This window comes from Myotis daubentonii, chromosome 14 (genome assembly GCF_963259705.1).
Source record: "Myotis daubentonii chromosome 14, mMyoDau2.1, whole genome shotgun sequence".
Taxonomy (NCBI): Eukaryota; Metazoa; Chordata; class Mammalia; order Chiroptera; family Vespertilionidae; genus Myotis; species Myotis daubentonii.
Genome location: NC_081853.1, coordinates 4,060,792 through 4,074,761, shown reverse-complemented (window position 1 = coordinate 4,074,761; position 13,970 = coordinate 4,060,792). Strand labels below are relative to the sequence as shown.

The 13,970-nt window shown below is 43.5% G+C and overlaps 1 protein-coding gene across 8 annotated transcripts in view; it reads left to right on the top strand.

Moving 5' to 3' along the window:
* Positions 1-13,970, top strand: part of MITF (melanocyte inducing transcription factor) — a 250,391-nt gene that overhangs the window by 203,094 nt on the left and 33,327 nt on the right. The window lies entirely within an intron of this gene.

Genomic DNA, 13,970 nt, shown 5'->3' with positions numbered 1-13,970 from the left:
ACCACAGCACAGAATTGGTCTGGAGATTAACCACTGGAACCTGCTCTGCTGGCCCCACCCCCTACGGGCTCAGTCTTCCTGCAGCGTGACATCCCCCTGTGCTTGCCCCTCCTCTCTAGCTCCAGAGTCATTGCGAGTATATCTCATTGGTGGATCCTAAGTCATGTTCACTCCTGAGCTGCAAGGGGGGCTGGAAAAGAAATGCCTATATTTCCCGCTTCTCCAGTAGGAGGCTACCTCCTCAGCCAAAATAAATGGCAATTTCTTATCATAATTATACCAGAAAGTTTGGAAGGATGAAAATATCATACTAAATTATTCTGGCCGAAACCGGTTTGGCTCAGTGGATGGAGCGTCGGCCTACGGACTGAAAGGTCCCAGGTTCGATTCCGGTCAGGGGCATGTACCTTGGTTGCGGGCACATCCCCAGTGGGGAGTGTGCAGGAGGCAGCTGGTCGATGTTTCTCTCTCATTGATGTTTCTGATTCTCTATCTCTCTCCTTTCCTCTCTGTAAAAACTCAATAAAATATATTTTAAAAAAAATTATTCTGATACAAAACTATTTTAAAATATAATTTTCTTCCTTTTTTTCAATTAATATGTTTTTGGGTCAGTGAATTCATAGCTTTTATGCTTTTACATCTGTATTTAATTTTCAAATTGTGTATTATTATATACTGCTGTATATTCTTCACATATATTATTTTCAGTAATTGCATAAAATTAAAATGAATGTACGTACTTTGCCATTATTTTAATGTTAGAGATTACAGTTACATTTTTATTATTATAAAAAAATGATATGATATGTTCATATTTAAAGCTTTGTCATCTGGACATTGGGTTTGGTAGCATAACTTTTCCTGCCCACCTTGCTGTCCAGAACTCAAGGTGATATGAAGTCTTGGGTTTTGAATTAAGCTTTCATAGTGATGATGTTTCTTATCCTTCCGTTAATGGACAAGGTATCCTCCTTGGATCTGAGACTCATAGGTGGTCAACAGCTATTTCCTGTTGTTCCTTTCCATTGATTCTTACCCTTACCATCTAGCCATGATAGTTGAGCCAGCTAAAGAGACCAAGATGAAAAGATGCCTAACATGTGTCCCCTTCTCTCTGACCTCTCCAACCGTCAAGGTGGCCTTAAATTGTTTTGAGATGGATGAGCTAAATGATCTAACACTGATCTACTTGAATGTGAAAGCAAAAAGTATAAGACTAATATAGTAAGAGGGAACATTGTTTATTGAGCATGTACTGTCTGCTGAGTACTTTTTATGCATTTTTATCACTTAACAAGATCAGCAACTACTAGGTAGGTAGTATCCATGATCTCATTTTGCATATAGAAAACTGAAGTTCAAAACATTGAAGTAGCCCTGCTGGTGTCACTCAGTGGTTGAGTTTCGACCCATGACCCAGGAGGTTATGGTTCCATTCCTGGTCAGGGCATATGCCCCGGTTACGGGCTCCATCCCCAGCAGAGGGGCATGTGAGATGCAGCCAATCAATGATTCTCCCTCATCACTGATGTTTCTATCTCTCTCTCCCTTTGTCTCTCTGAAATCAATAAAAACATATTTAAAAAAACAAACAGACAAAAAAAAAACAACACCAAAAAACTAACATCAAAGCAACTTGCCTAGGATTTGAACTGAGATCTATGTGAAACTCCATCCAGATATTAACAATACCAGACCACCCCTCTCCATTGTGCTCTCACACTTGGCCATATACTTAGTTTGTATGCTCCAAGCAGGCATATATGGGATATTATAATGGTGTGCATCATTTATAATAACTTGATGGTGGTGTGAGACTTTCGGAACATTGCATAATAAAGTCCTTAATGTATGTGTTTTTCTTAAATTAGATGTGATGCAAGCCCACTTCATCCTGATAGGAGTATAAGGCATCCCCAACATTAGGATTGTGGCTACAGGACCCTCCTAATTGTTCTTCCTGTGTCCACTTCTACCTCCCACCCACCCTGACCCCAGGACGATGGTTTACCTCGTTCTCTGGTCATGTACCTCACTTCTCTGCTTTAAACCTCCCAAGACTTCTTACATGTACAGAGGAAAAACTCAAATCCCTTCAGAGGCCACGGACTCCCTGTAAGCATCTGGCCCCACTGCCTCTCCCAGGTCACGCGCTGACCTTGCCACGGCGCAGCCTGTGGCGTGGTTGTTGATGTCCTTGTCCCTCCTGCGTGCCAAGCCAGCTCCCACTCGGGATCAAAGCCCCTCTGGTGCTGTGCACAGCTGGCCTCGTTGTGGCATTGGGGTCTCAGCTGGTTGGCCCCCCCAGAGAGGCCCCCCTCCCTCCCAGTGGCTGGCTGCTTTTTTTTTTTTGATCCCACTTCAAGCTGCTGCTGCTCTCCGCAAGGCTCCTTCTTTGTTGATTTGTTTCCATTGAGTTTGTTGCTGCTTCAGAACCGAAACCTGGTTTCTGTGGGATCAGGAGCTTTCCTTGAGTTCTGTTTCACCTCAGTGCCCTGGAAACGATTGAATGAATGACTGAGTCGTTAGGTGGGGGTAGTTAGAGCGTCTGCGTGCAAAGCTTAGCGCAGCGCCTAGCACAGCCCGAAAGTGCTCTTGAGCCGCCGTTACTGTTGTGTTGTTGATCCCAAATGGGGATTTCATCCTCACATATCTGTACAGTCTTCAGCACTGCCCCAGACAGTGACCTGCAAACACAGGAGACCCCAGCCTCATGATTTAGGTCCTGAAGTCTGTGTTATGACAAGGCTTTGTACCAGTTGTCAGCTCTTGAGGACTTGACCTTTAAACCTGCAGCATGCAGCTCTCGTTTCTGGCTGACCTTTGCGTAGGCCTGGGGCAAACTTTTCATCTCTGACACACTTGACCACGGCCAGTTTTCTGAGAGTGTCGGTCCTCATGAAAAGAAGTTTATCTGCCTGGGCCATAATGATCTCTAATACCCGATAAACTGCAAACAATGGGGGCATTTGGGGGAAATGCTAAAACAAGGAGTCTGCAATTCTGAGCAGTGCTAAACTGGGGCGCATGGAAAAGTTGTAGCACGTGCATGCCCCCCTCACACCTCCCATCACGGGTGGCTGCGGGGTCCTCACAATGGCCTGTTGTAAGGGCACCATTGAGCCAGGAATCGCCACCATCTACAGAACCATCGTGTGTCAAATACAATACAGACTGGGCTTGAATGTTAGAGTAAAAAATCATGAAGACCAGGGTCGTCTTAATCTGACCAAGTGCGTAAATTAAAAGTTGAGATGAGGCAAATTTCATGATGATATAACAATTCATGGGTTTCTTTGTTGCTTGCAAAATTTTCAGTAGAGGAATTCTGCCTGAATATATTTTTATTGGTCCAGATCCACAGAACTTACTTTTTTGTGGAATTTACATTTTTTAAAATTACAAAATCGGTGCCATGTATATAATAGGAAATATAGAAAAGAATCAATAAAGTATCAGTCACTTATAATTTCATCATCACAGGATATTCATTACTAAGACTTTGCTGAGTGATTTGTAACTGGTCTTTTTATCTCTGGATATGTATAAACATGTTTAAGCCAATTTGGGATCGCTGTGTATGTACTGTTTCTAACCTGCTTGGTGTTCCTACTTCCGTAAGGAACTTTCCCTTCATAAAGTAAGGGCTTTAGTGCTGTGTTGTGTCCATCTACTGCAGTGGCTCTCTACTGGGAGTAGGTTGGCCCCCACAGGACATTTGGAAGGTCTGGAGGTCACAGCTGGTGCTGGGGGAAGGCTTTACTGGCATCTACTGGGCAGAGACCAGGGTCTCTATGTCACATTCAACTTACTTTTCATGACATTCTCCATATCCTACAACACAATACACAGGGCAGCCCCACGACAAAGCGCTATTTGGCCCCAGGGTCACTGCTGTGCAGGTTCGGGAACCCTGAACTTATGTGGTTGCCTCGTGATGAATTTAATTCATTGCATATTAGGTATTTGTTTCCCATATATTTGTTATTAGAGATTAATGGTTGGCACACTTTCTGTGAAGGGCCAGATAATAAATAGCGTCAAACCTCGGTTCTTGAACGTCTCCCATTTCGAGCAATTCAGTTCTCCACCAAGTTGTTCATGGAAAAAAATGTCTTGATGTCGAACAAAACTTTGGCTCTTGACCTGACAGCCAATTTATGGTGATACTGTAGCTGCAGATAATTTCATGACAGAATTTCAAGAATATGTAGAGGTGAGGGATTTGTTCCCAATAGTGTTCACTTGTGATGAGACAGGCCTCTTCTGGAACAAAGTGCCAAAAAGGACCCACATCTCATAGGAGGAGGTCATTGCTGGGACACAAGCCAGTGGACAGGCTGATGTTACTGGTGAGTGGGAATGTGAGTGGGGACTTTAAATGGAACCCTCTACTCATCTCCCAATCTGAAAACCTGCGAGTTTTCAAGAAAAAGAATGTCAAGAAAAGTAAGTTGAATGTGACAGAGACGTAATAGCAAAGCTTGAGTAGCCAGGCAATTTTTAATAGAGTGAATTCATGAAGTGTTTGCCTGAGTCTGAAGAAATACCTCCAGGAAACACAGTTTTACTGCTCAGAGGGATGCATGGGTGGAGGGGTGGAGGAGTGAAGGGATGGATGGGTGGGGTGATGGAGGGGTGGAGGGATAGAGAGATGGATGGATGAAAATGTGAGTTCTAGTGTGATTTTCATTTTTTACTGTACATTTCATTTCCTTTTTGTTAAATTTTCATTTACATCTAATATCCTTTTTGTTTTTAAAGTGTGTATTTATAGATTAAATAATGCATTCTACATGTACTGAATATAAGAAAGGTTAAAACAGGGAATCAGCCCTGGTGGGTGTGCGAAATGGTTAGAGGGCCAGCCTCGGGACGAAGGGTTGTGGGTTGGATTCCTGGTCAGGGGCACATACTTGGGTTGCATGCAGATTTGGTCCCTGGCGCTGGTCAGGGAGCGTGTAGGAGACAACAAATAGATGTGTCTCTTTCACATTGGTGTTTCTCTCTTTCTTTCTCCCTTCCTTCCTCCCTTCCACTATCTAAAAATCAATGGAGAAAATACCCCTGGATGAGAATTAACAAAAACAACAACAAAAAAGTAATCATTTTGTGGTCTGGAACGGATTAATTCAGTTTACATTATTTCTAATGGGGAACAAATGATTCCATTTTTGAACAAGTTGCTTCTCAAACAGCCTTCTGGAACACAGAGTCCGAGAACTGAGGCTCCACTGTATTTTAGGCTTTTGCTCCAGCACTGCTATAGTTTGGCTGCCACAGACGGAATGTAAATGACTGTGTTCCTGGGAAACGTGTGACCGTTCCTGTTACAGATAATGCTCTGGCCGCCATCCTTGTCCTTAAACCTTTCCCACTGTAGCCGATGATTTCCTTAGAAAAGTTCTTGAAAGTATAATGGCTGATGGATGTGTATGGACCTTTTCAAAGTTTACATCAATTTCTTTTATTTTCTCACCCAAATCGTGAGGTTGTTCATTTGCTGTGGCTCTTTCTAAGCGCACATACACCATCACCATCCCATCAGATTTGGAACTACCTCCAAGTGTGAAGTGTGAGAGGGTAACACAGGTGTGCTGACTCGGATGCTGTCAGGTCGGCAGGTGACAGGAGTCGGGCAGGTGACTTTCCTGCGTAAGAAGGAGGGGCTGGAGCCTGCTGAGGCAAGAACAGAGAGGGCGCTCTCCTCAGCTCTGCCTCTGGGGACCCACCACAGGACAGCTCAGATTTCTCCCAAGGAACCAGAAATCCGACTTTTGGTGTGAACACTTGGTTTTTAATTAAATACTGGGTAGGCCAGTAGCATTACCTGTTCCCAAGAGCCACCTGCTTGGGGTTCTCTGCTTTAACTGTGACTTATCTGGGCTCCTGACATATGTTTAGATCATCAGGGCTGAGCCGAGATGGGAGAGTGGAGGGATGGCGGCCTCTGGGCACACCTCAGAAAGAAGAGGCTCTCAGGGTGCTAGTCAGCTGGGAATCACTGGTCCTCCCGAGCTTTCTGAATTGAGGGACTGTCACATCTCCATTTCCTCGGGGCACTTGCAGAGCTTAGCCCAGCTGTGGGCAAACTACGGCCCGTGGGCCGGATGCGGCCCGTTTGAAATGAATAAAACTAAAAAAAAAAAAGACCGTACCCTTTTATGTAATGATGTTTACTTTGAATTTATATTAGTTCACACAAACACTCCAGCCATGCTTTTGTTCCGGCCCTCCGGTCCAGTTTAAGAACCCATTGTGGCCCTCGAGTCAAAAAGTTTGCCCACCCCTGGCTTAGCCTCTAGCCCCAGCCAGGGCCTGCATAGTGGGGCCTGTTCTTAGCCTCTGATCTCTCCTCATCCATGCCCTTCAGCCACTGGCGCCATTCACTGATTGATTCACAAAAGTTTGCGGAGGGGCTGCTACATGCCAGGCCATGGTCTGGATGAGGTGGAGCAGGGTAGGTAGAATCAGGAGCACTGGCAGCGTGTGGGTTGGGATTTTGAATAAATTCTTAGGATGGTTGTGGGAGATAAATCAGAGGTCATGACCCCAGGGTGGAGAGGACAGGGGTCTGCACACTTTGGCCAGCTTGCTAAAACATAGATTTCTGGCCCCAAACCCAGAGGTTCTGAGTCAATGGCTTTGGGTGGGGCCCAAGAGTGTGCATTCCTGACGAGGGCCCTGGGTAGCCGTGGCTTCGGGACCTGCCGGCATTGGAAGCACTGTGTGTTTTCTCCGCGATAGCGAGCGGGCCATGCAGAGTGCCTCTTGCAGGGCAGTGGTCTGATCTGGCCTGTTGCCCCGGGAACTGCTCCCGCCGTGTTCTGAAAGCAGACTGCAAGCGGCAGACCGCCAAGGGATTCAGTGCCCAAGTGAGAAATGACGATGGTAACACTAGAAACGGGGCAGTTAGTTACGTTCTGGGTGCATTCTGAAGAGGGAGCCGATGCCTGATGAACTGGATATGGAGTTGAAGAAAAGTCAAAGATGACCAAGGTTTTTGGAATGAGCAATTAGGTTGAACCATATGAAGACCAGTTTTTGACCTACAGAAGGATAGAGAAGACGTGGGAGGAGCTGACTTACAGGGGATGATGGCATGTCAAGGTTGAGATGCCTGCAGGCCTCCAAAGGATGCTATGGAGTAGGCGGGTAAGGTGAGCTTCAGGGCTGAGGTCGCCAGGGCTGTGTGCAGGGGAACCTCAGACTTGGAGCCTGAGGCACTCTGACATTCCAGAGGAGAAGAGGGGAAAGCTAGCAAAGGACATGAGAAGCAATGACGAGGATGTAAGGAGAACCAGGCGAGTGTGGAAAGTTAGAGCCAAGTAAACAGTGTGCAGTAAGAGCCTCCTTGCTGTCCCCGGAGCACGTGAGGCTTCCTCCCACCAGGACTTCTGCACTTGCCCGTGCTCTTCCCCTGCATCTGCCTGGCTCATTCCCCTCCGTCAGGTCTGTGCTTGCAGGTCACCTCGGAGAGGCCCTCCCTAGACAGCCTGTGGAAGAAGAGGATAGTTGTCAGGCATCTGGTGGGCCCTCAAGCAATATTTGTTCAATGAATGGTGATCATATAACTCACTTCATGGGAGCAGAACTCCAGGTGAGAATGCGTGAAGCATCCAGGTGTGGTGTGGTCTGTGGAGTGTCCCCAAGTGTTTATTAGAAATGCATGATCGTGGGTCCCGTCCTAGATCTGTGGAGTTACCCTATTTAATAAGATCCCAGGTGGTTTATAGGCACATGAAGGTCTGCACCCAATCCTGTACTTAGTTCTTCATGTATCTCAGATGTACCAAGAACACATGTCTCCTATAGTTGCTTCTATATTCCATCAATTGTCATTCTATGGTTAAAACACTGTGTGAAGAGGCTTTCAAGAATATTTTATATGGTCATTCAAGTGATTTCTTAGTTTTATTTTGAATTGACCTATACTAGCAATGAATATAAATTGCACAACATCTCATACATAGTGGACACTTTTGAATGAATTAATTCTTATTCTGTTTTCTATAGTTTAAGTCTTGCTATTTAATAGGACATGCTATTTAATACCCATGCATAATGACAGGCATGATTCTCAGAAAGCAGGACCTGTAAATGCATGGTTTTCTCCCAAAGTGAGTAATGGATTAAGTTTATTAGGTCTCGCTGCTTCTCTCCTAGGAATTTGGTTCTGTAAGTGATGTTTTTAATCCAGGATTATAAATATTCTGCAGGCAATGGCTCCCACACTTAAATCTCTCATATTTCTATTTGGCCAACATTAAAATGTGGTGTTATTTTTATACTTGGGCCTTTGGCTTATTTTAATCTGAGAGATTAAAGAATTATATATAGGGGGAGTTTCCTTATGAGAATACCCTTTTTCCTGAGGCTACTATATATTATTTGTTCTAATCGCAAAGCATCCCACCTTGAGGATTATAACACGCACATTAGCTAAGGATAAAAGACTGGCTAGGAATTTTTGGTCTAGTTTATTCTATTACAACATCAAACGTTTAGAAAAATGTACTTGCCATCCTTCCCTTTTGTGCACATTTATAACTCATTTGTCTGAATTCAGAATCCTACAAAGTAGCATGACAGGAAGCGATATGAAGTATATAAACCAATAGAAGTGGGACATAAATTCATATGTATTTCCATGTGCACACAAGGGTGTGTGAGTGCACCTCTGGATGCACATGGCTGATCTTCTCTTTGCTCAGTTAATGCCCGAGATCCAGACTCACCACCAGTGCAGGCTGTTGGCCTCCTTTGCTCCTGGGGACAGAGTGATGGACACCTGGCTTGATTTTTCACCCTGGCAAGTCTTTTCACCTTCAAGTTTTCTGTTTCTTTATATTTAAAATGGGATAATTAAGCACACCCTGGGTTCTTACATGGCTGCATGTCCAGTTTAGATGTATTTGGAAAAAGGACTTGGCTTGTCACCCTTAGTCACTTCCAACTTTCCTTTATTTAAAGATTCTTTATTTTTGCTTTTGCTTGCCTCTGAGTTGGTGGTTCTCTCTGAGGTCAGGATTTGCACCCTTCCTTTCCTTACTGTTTGTGAGATACCTTTCACAAGGCCGCGTGTGGAGGGTGTTTCTGGCTGGAGTTTTCTTCTGCAGTAGCACTATCATTGTGGGGCTGAAAAGAACATTGGCACCTACCAGATGTGACCCTGGACAGTTCTTTTCATTGAAGGAAGCTAGCATTCTCGATTTTACTGTTTTTATTTTTTTTTTATTTTTCAAGAATGGTGATTGCGTAATTGACCTGTATAATCTGTCGTTTAGAATCTAAACTTTAGATAACAGTATGAAAAGAATGGTGGTGTGTGGGTGACAGTGGGTAGCAATTTGTTGAATTATAGTTAATTAATTTTCCTTAAATTTACTGAGCAGAAGAACACATTCTCTATCTAAACATAAAATGAGAAATTGAAACACTTTTTTGACTTGTTAAAAAAATAAAATCAATTATAAACTAAAAGGATTATGTGATTTTCACTCAATTTTATTTATATTCTGGTTTATAAATAGTACCGGGAATAGAACAGTGGACATCAAATGGGGATATTTTTTCCTTCAGTGAACTATTTTTTCAGCCAAGAGAGTAGTGTCTGCTGCACCGTCTCACACGAGCGCGCTAGGATGTCTTCAGAATGAAACTGACAGCAGGGGACCTGTCAGTGCCACCTGGGAAGTGGCAGAGCTCCAGTGGGCAGTTAGAAGGGGTCCATTCCAGTTCTCTTACTATCAGTTCAACATCTGAATAAAGAAAGGAAAGAGGGTTGTGGGGAGGAGGGGCCAGTGGAGAGGAGCACCGCTGGAGGCAAAGGTGACTACCCCGAAGCTGTCCTACTCCAGGCCCATCATGAGAAGGCAGGTTCTTAGGAAAGGGAGCGATGCTGGGAAATACAGAAGGCAGCAGGCAGAGAGGAAGACCAGTTGTGAGGCAGGTTGACCCATGGAGGAAGCACAGGCATGAGTCTGCAGGAGCTGAGCAGGCTGTTGCGGACAGGGCACTGTGGATGTCCCTCATTCATAGTCACCAGGGGTCAGAGCTGAGTCAAGGGTATGCAACACCACACAGTAACAAGGAAGAAAAGTTTCAAGGCTTTCCCCCCCCCCCCCACTTTAACCAGATAGTGATCATTTTTTATGTGAAATAAAAATTTCATCAATAAAATATGTTTTGATAGAGTATAAAATTTTCTAGCTTTATTTTGTGGTCTGTGCTTCAAATGCTGAGCAGTACCTAACTATTGCTGTTCTAATTCCTCAACTTGAGTAGTTGGTTTGAAGCTAAAAAGAATGCAAAAATTAAGAAATTGTGCAGATGTTTAATGCCACATATATTTTCATTTGCATGCTCATTTGCTGGCTATTTAAAATTAATGAAGGGGAAGTCACTAATTTAAAAGCCATGGTTTAGGATTCTTGAAGACAGAATTATATTTATGTGGCTTTCAAAATAGAGGACTGTAGACGCTCACAGTCATGCGACGAGGAAGTTAATGCAGGGTTGCTGCCCTCCAGCGTATCGGCCTGGTGATCGGCAGCCTCCGTGCCCCTTGCTGCCTCACGCAGGCGTGAATGGCAGGCAGGCTGCAGGGTGAGAGCACTCGAGTGCGTGCGACTGGGCCAGGTCAGGGCTTCTCTGTGGGTCTCCCCAACGCATGCAGGGGTCCTACCAGGTCAAAACTGTCTTCATAATAATACCTATTAGTTAGTTTCCTTTTTTCCTGCTCATCTCACGAGTATGCAGAATAGTTTTATAAATGCTACAGGATGTTAAAATGTCATTGTTCTGATGTCCAGTGGAGTATGTGCTAGTATATATGCTCTTATGTTTTAAAAATTTCTCATTTTTAATTTCTAATATGCTAAATATCAATAGGTATAATCCACAGAAACACAACAAACTTCTAGAGTTAAAAAGGGTGCTATGACACACAGAGTTTGAGAACAGCTGTTTCAGATACATAGTCTTTCAGAAGCACAATTTAATTTAAAGCAGGAAATACTCTGTGTGGTGGGTTCCATTAGCACCTCACGGAGCACCTAGAAAAGGAAGGCCTACGAACGTTGCTGACTCATGGAAGATCACATAAGTTGTAACTTGCAAAGGCAGAATTCAACCCCAGTTCTCGAACTCTTACCTGTGCTGCTGACTGTGCAGTCAGGCGGCCGCCTCTCAGAGAAGTTGCAGGTTTTGACACTAAGTTCTCAGAAGAGGGACTACTTCCCAGAACTGGGGCCACCCCCAGGGAACGTGGATATGAAGGGTGTTCTCATGAACAGTCACTTGTGAGCTGAGTTTGATTTGGACAATGTGAACAATCAAACAATTGGGTGTCATTTTTTTAATCTGGGAAATGTTACTCAAAAAAGTTCAGTCTGCCAGCTCAATTGAAGAAGTGGAAGATCTAGCTCTACTGGCCGCTATTCCCATGCCACCAGTCAGCCGTTCCTTTACGTGAAGTGTGCATCCCCTAGTTTGCCACAGACCTCACCATTCCCTATTACGCCCCATAGCTCATGAACCTCAGTCATGGTTCCTGTCCCAGGTGTTTGGATTGGAAATGGCTGGAGATGATATATCTACTGCGTAGTGTTTATAGCCAATCTGTTCTCAACTTAACTGAAACCTAAAAAGGCACTGACATCCCGCTCCGGTCACCGCGGATGTAGTGCAGACCTCACTGGCAAAGCTAAATGGAGATCACGTGGCCTCTCTCCTTACTAAAGCACAAAGTCTGATTCAGTAAAGAATGAGGATCTGCCAGTGAATTGCCATTTATTTTTAAATATGCAGCCTTTTCTTTTCTAAGTGTAATAGTGAGATAAGCACTTTGCACTCACTGGCCTCATTTATGTTTATTTTAGTAATGTCTGTTGTCCTCATTATTCCCGTGTCAAGGCGCTTTCTGGAACTTTGAGTGTCTTCGAACCTCTGGTGCACATCAGATCAGTCATCTGAAACCATTGGAGACTATAATCTAAAGGGCTTCATTATCCTGGGCATGTGGACAGAATTATTGAATTTCAGATTTTTATGCTTAAAATAGCTCCCAATTCACCAGTGAATATTAATCTTATCATAGTTTTAGATGTATATTTGTTAGCCTTTTTTCTTCCTTTGCCTCACTCCAGACCATAAGTTTCATAAGTTGGCAACCATCTCTTTGTTCACAATGTATATTCTATGCTGTGTACAGTGTTTAGCATATAATATCAATGAGTAATAGAATGAATAAATGAGTAAATATATAAATGCATCAGTTGTATATATGATAAATCTTGTTCTCCTTTAGCCCCAAGAATTATATTGAAAGATCTTTAGTAAATTTTCATGCTTGCTAATTTGAGGGTTAAATTGGGGAGACATTTATCCCTCTTAAATATACTTCCACATAAAGGTACATTCAGTGCGTGTGTGCACAAGCGCACACGTTCTGTTTTACTTAGGAGCGCTCCCCTCTTCCTGATGCGCGGTCAGGAGGGAGGCTACACATCTGTCCAGCTAGTGGTGAGATGCACGTGGAGACAGATGCAGGTGAGGCTGACAGGCCTGCAGGTTCAGCACAGACTCCTCCACTCGAGAAGGACCTCTGTCCTGCAGTCAGAGTGGCGGCTGCTTGGCCATTAGGAAACGTCATGTGTAGCAGCAGCTTCCAGCCAGTGTGTTATCCGAAGGGGGCAGAGCTCTGACCTACGGCTGGAAGAGAAATACCATTGTCTATTAATCCTACTGGAACTAAAGATGAATAGTGAAGCGGCCTTGATCTGACACTGAGTTTGACTTTGATAGCTCTTCACTTTAAAAGGTTCTTTTATATTTATGAAAAAAAGCATGACGTCAAGCCAAGGGGGGACATTTATATCAGTATTTAAGACCAAGCTTGTACTGCTTCCAGAAAAAATAACAACAACCCTTGTGTGAACGGGCTTTCACATGCATAACTAATTAGCTGAGGTTATTATAAGCAGGGCTGCTGTCACAGTTTCCGGCGGTGCCTCAGGACACCTTGTGTGTAGTGCCTTCTCTATGCCAGTCAGTCCGATCGGAACTGCAGAAAGTAGAGGGAGTGAATAGCCTACCGTTTCTCGTTGGAGTGGGGCCACCTAGCCGTTGTTATGCTGGAAATGCTAGAATATAATCACTATCAGGTGAGCTTCATTCTTCCTATTCAGTCTCTGAGATATAATGCAGTACATTGAGTAATTCGCCTTTCACGTTATGCAATAGACACTATTTTCAATTGTAGAAATAATTGTAGTTTGGTGCTATTTATTGTAAGAAGTAATTCAATTTTATTTTTAAACAAAGTAAATATTAGCAGGCTTTCCCCCCAGTGCTTGGCTGTGCTTAGCTCATAAGAGTAAATTATGTTCATCAAGGGAAAGTGATTTTGAGTATCACTGATTTTTAAAAAAGCATTTTTAATTCTGTATTAATACTTATGAGAAATAAGAAAGGAGGACAGATATCCTGGTACCTTAATACTCATGTGTTTAAAAACACATATAAGTGTTAATGCTTTGAAAGAAGCTGCTTAATGGGCATTTGCTTTTTCGGTTGCGTTCACAATCTTAATTAAGATGTTGACTAATTGTGTCCAATGAAAGTGGAGGAATTAATCCCCAACACCTGCTTTAATCATCAGCACGTTTTTGTTTATTTTCAATAACCATTTTACAGGTGTTTCTTATGGAATTTAAACAAAACAAAACAAGAAGCTGTTCTGTTTGACAAGGAAAGTGAAATAAATTGAGTTATGCTGTGCTCCTTCTATTGTGTTGATCTTAATAAACGCGTTCAGGTGTGTTGGGGAAATTTTTGCCATACAGTTAGTTGCATATTTTTAGTTCGACATGAGAAGAAGGGCCAGGTTTACAGAGATAATACCATTCGTTCCCTGAGAAACAAAACAGGCAAAGTGTGAGCCCAAGTCCTAAGAGTGAGGCTTT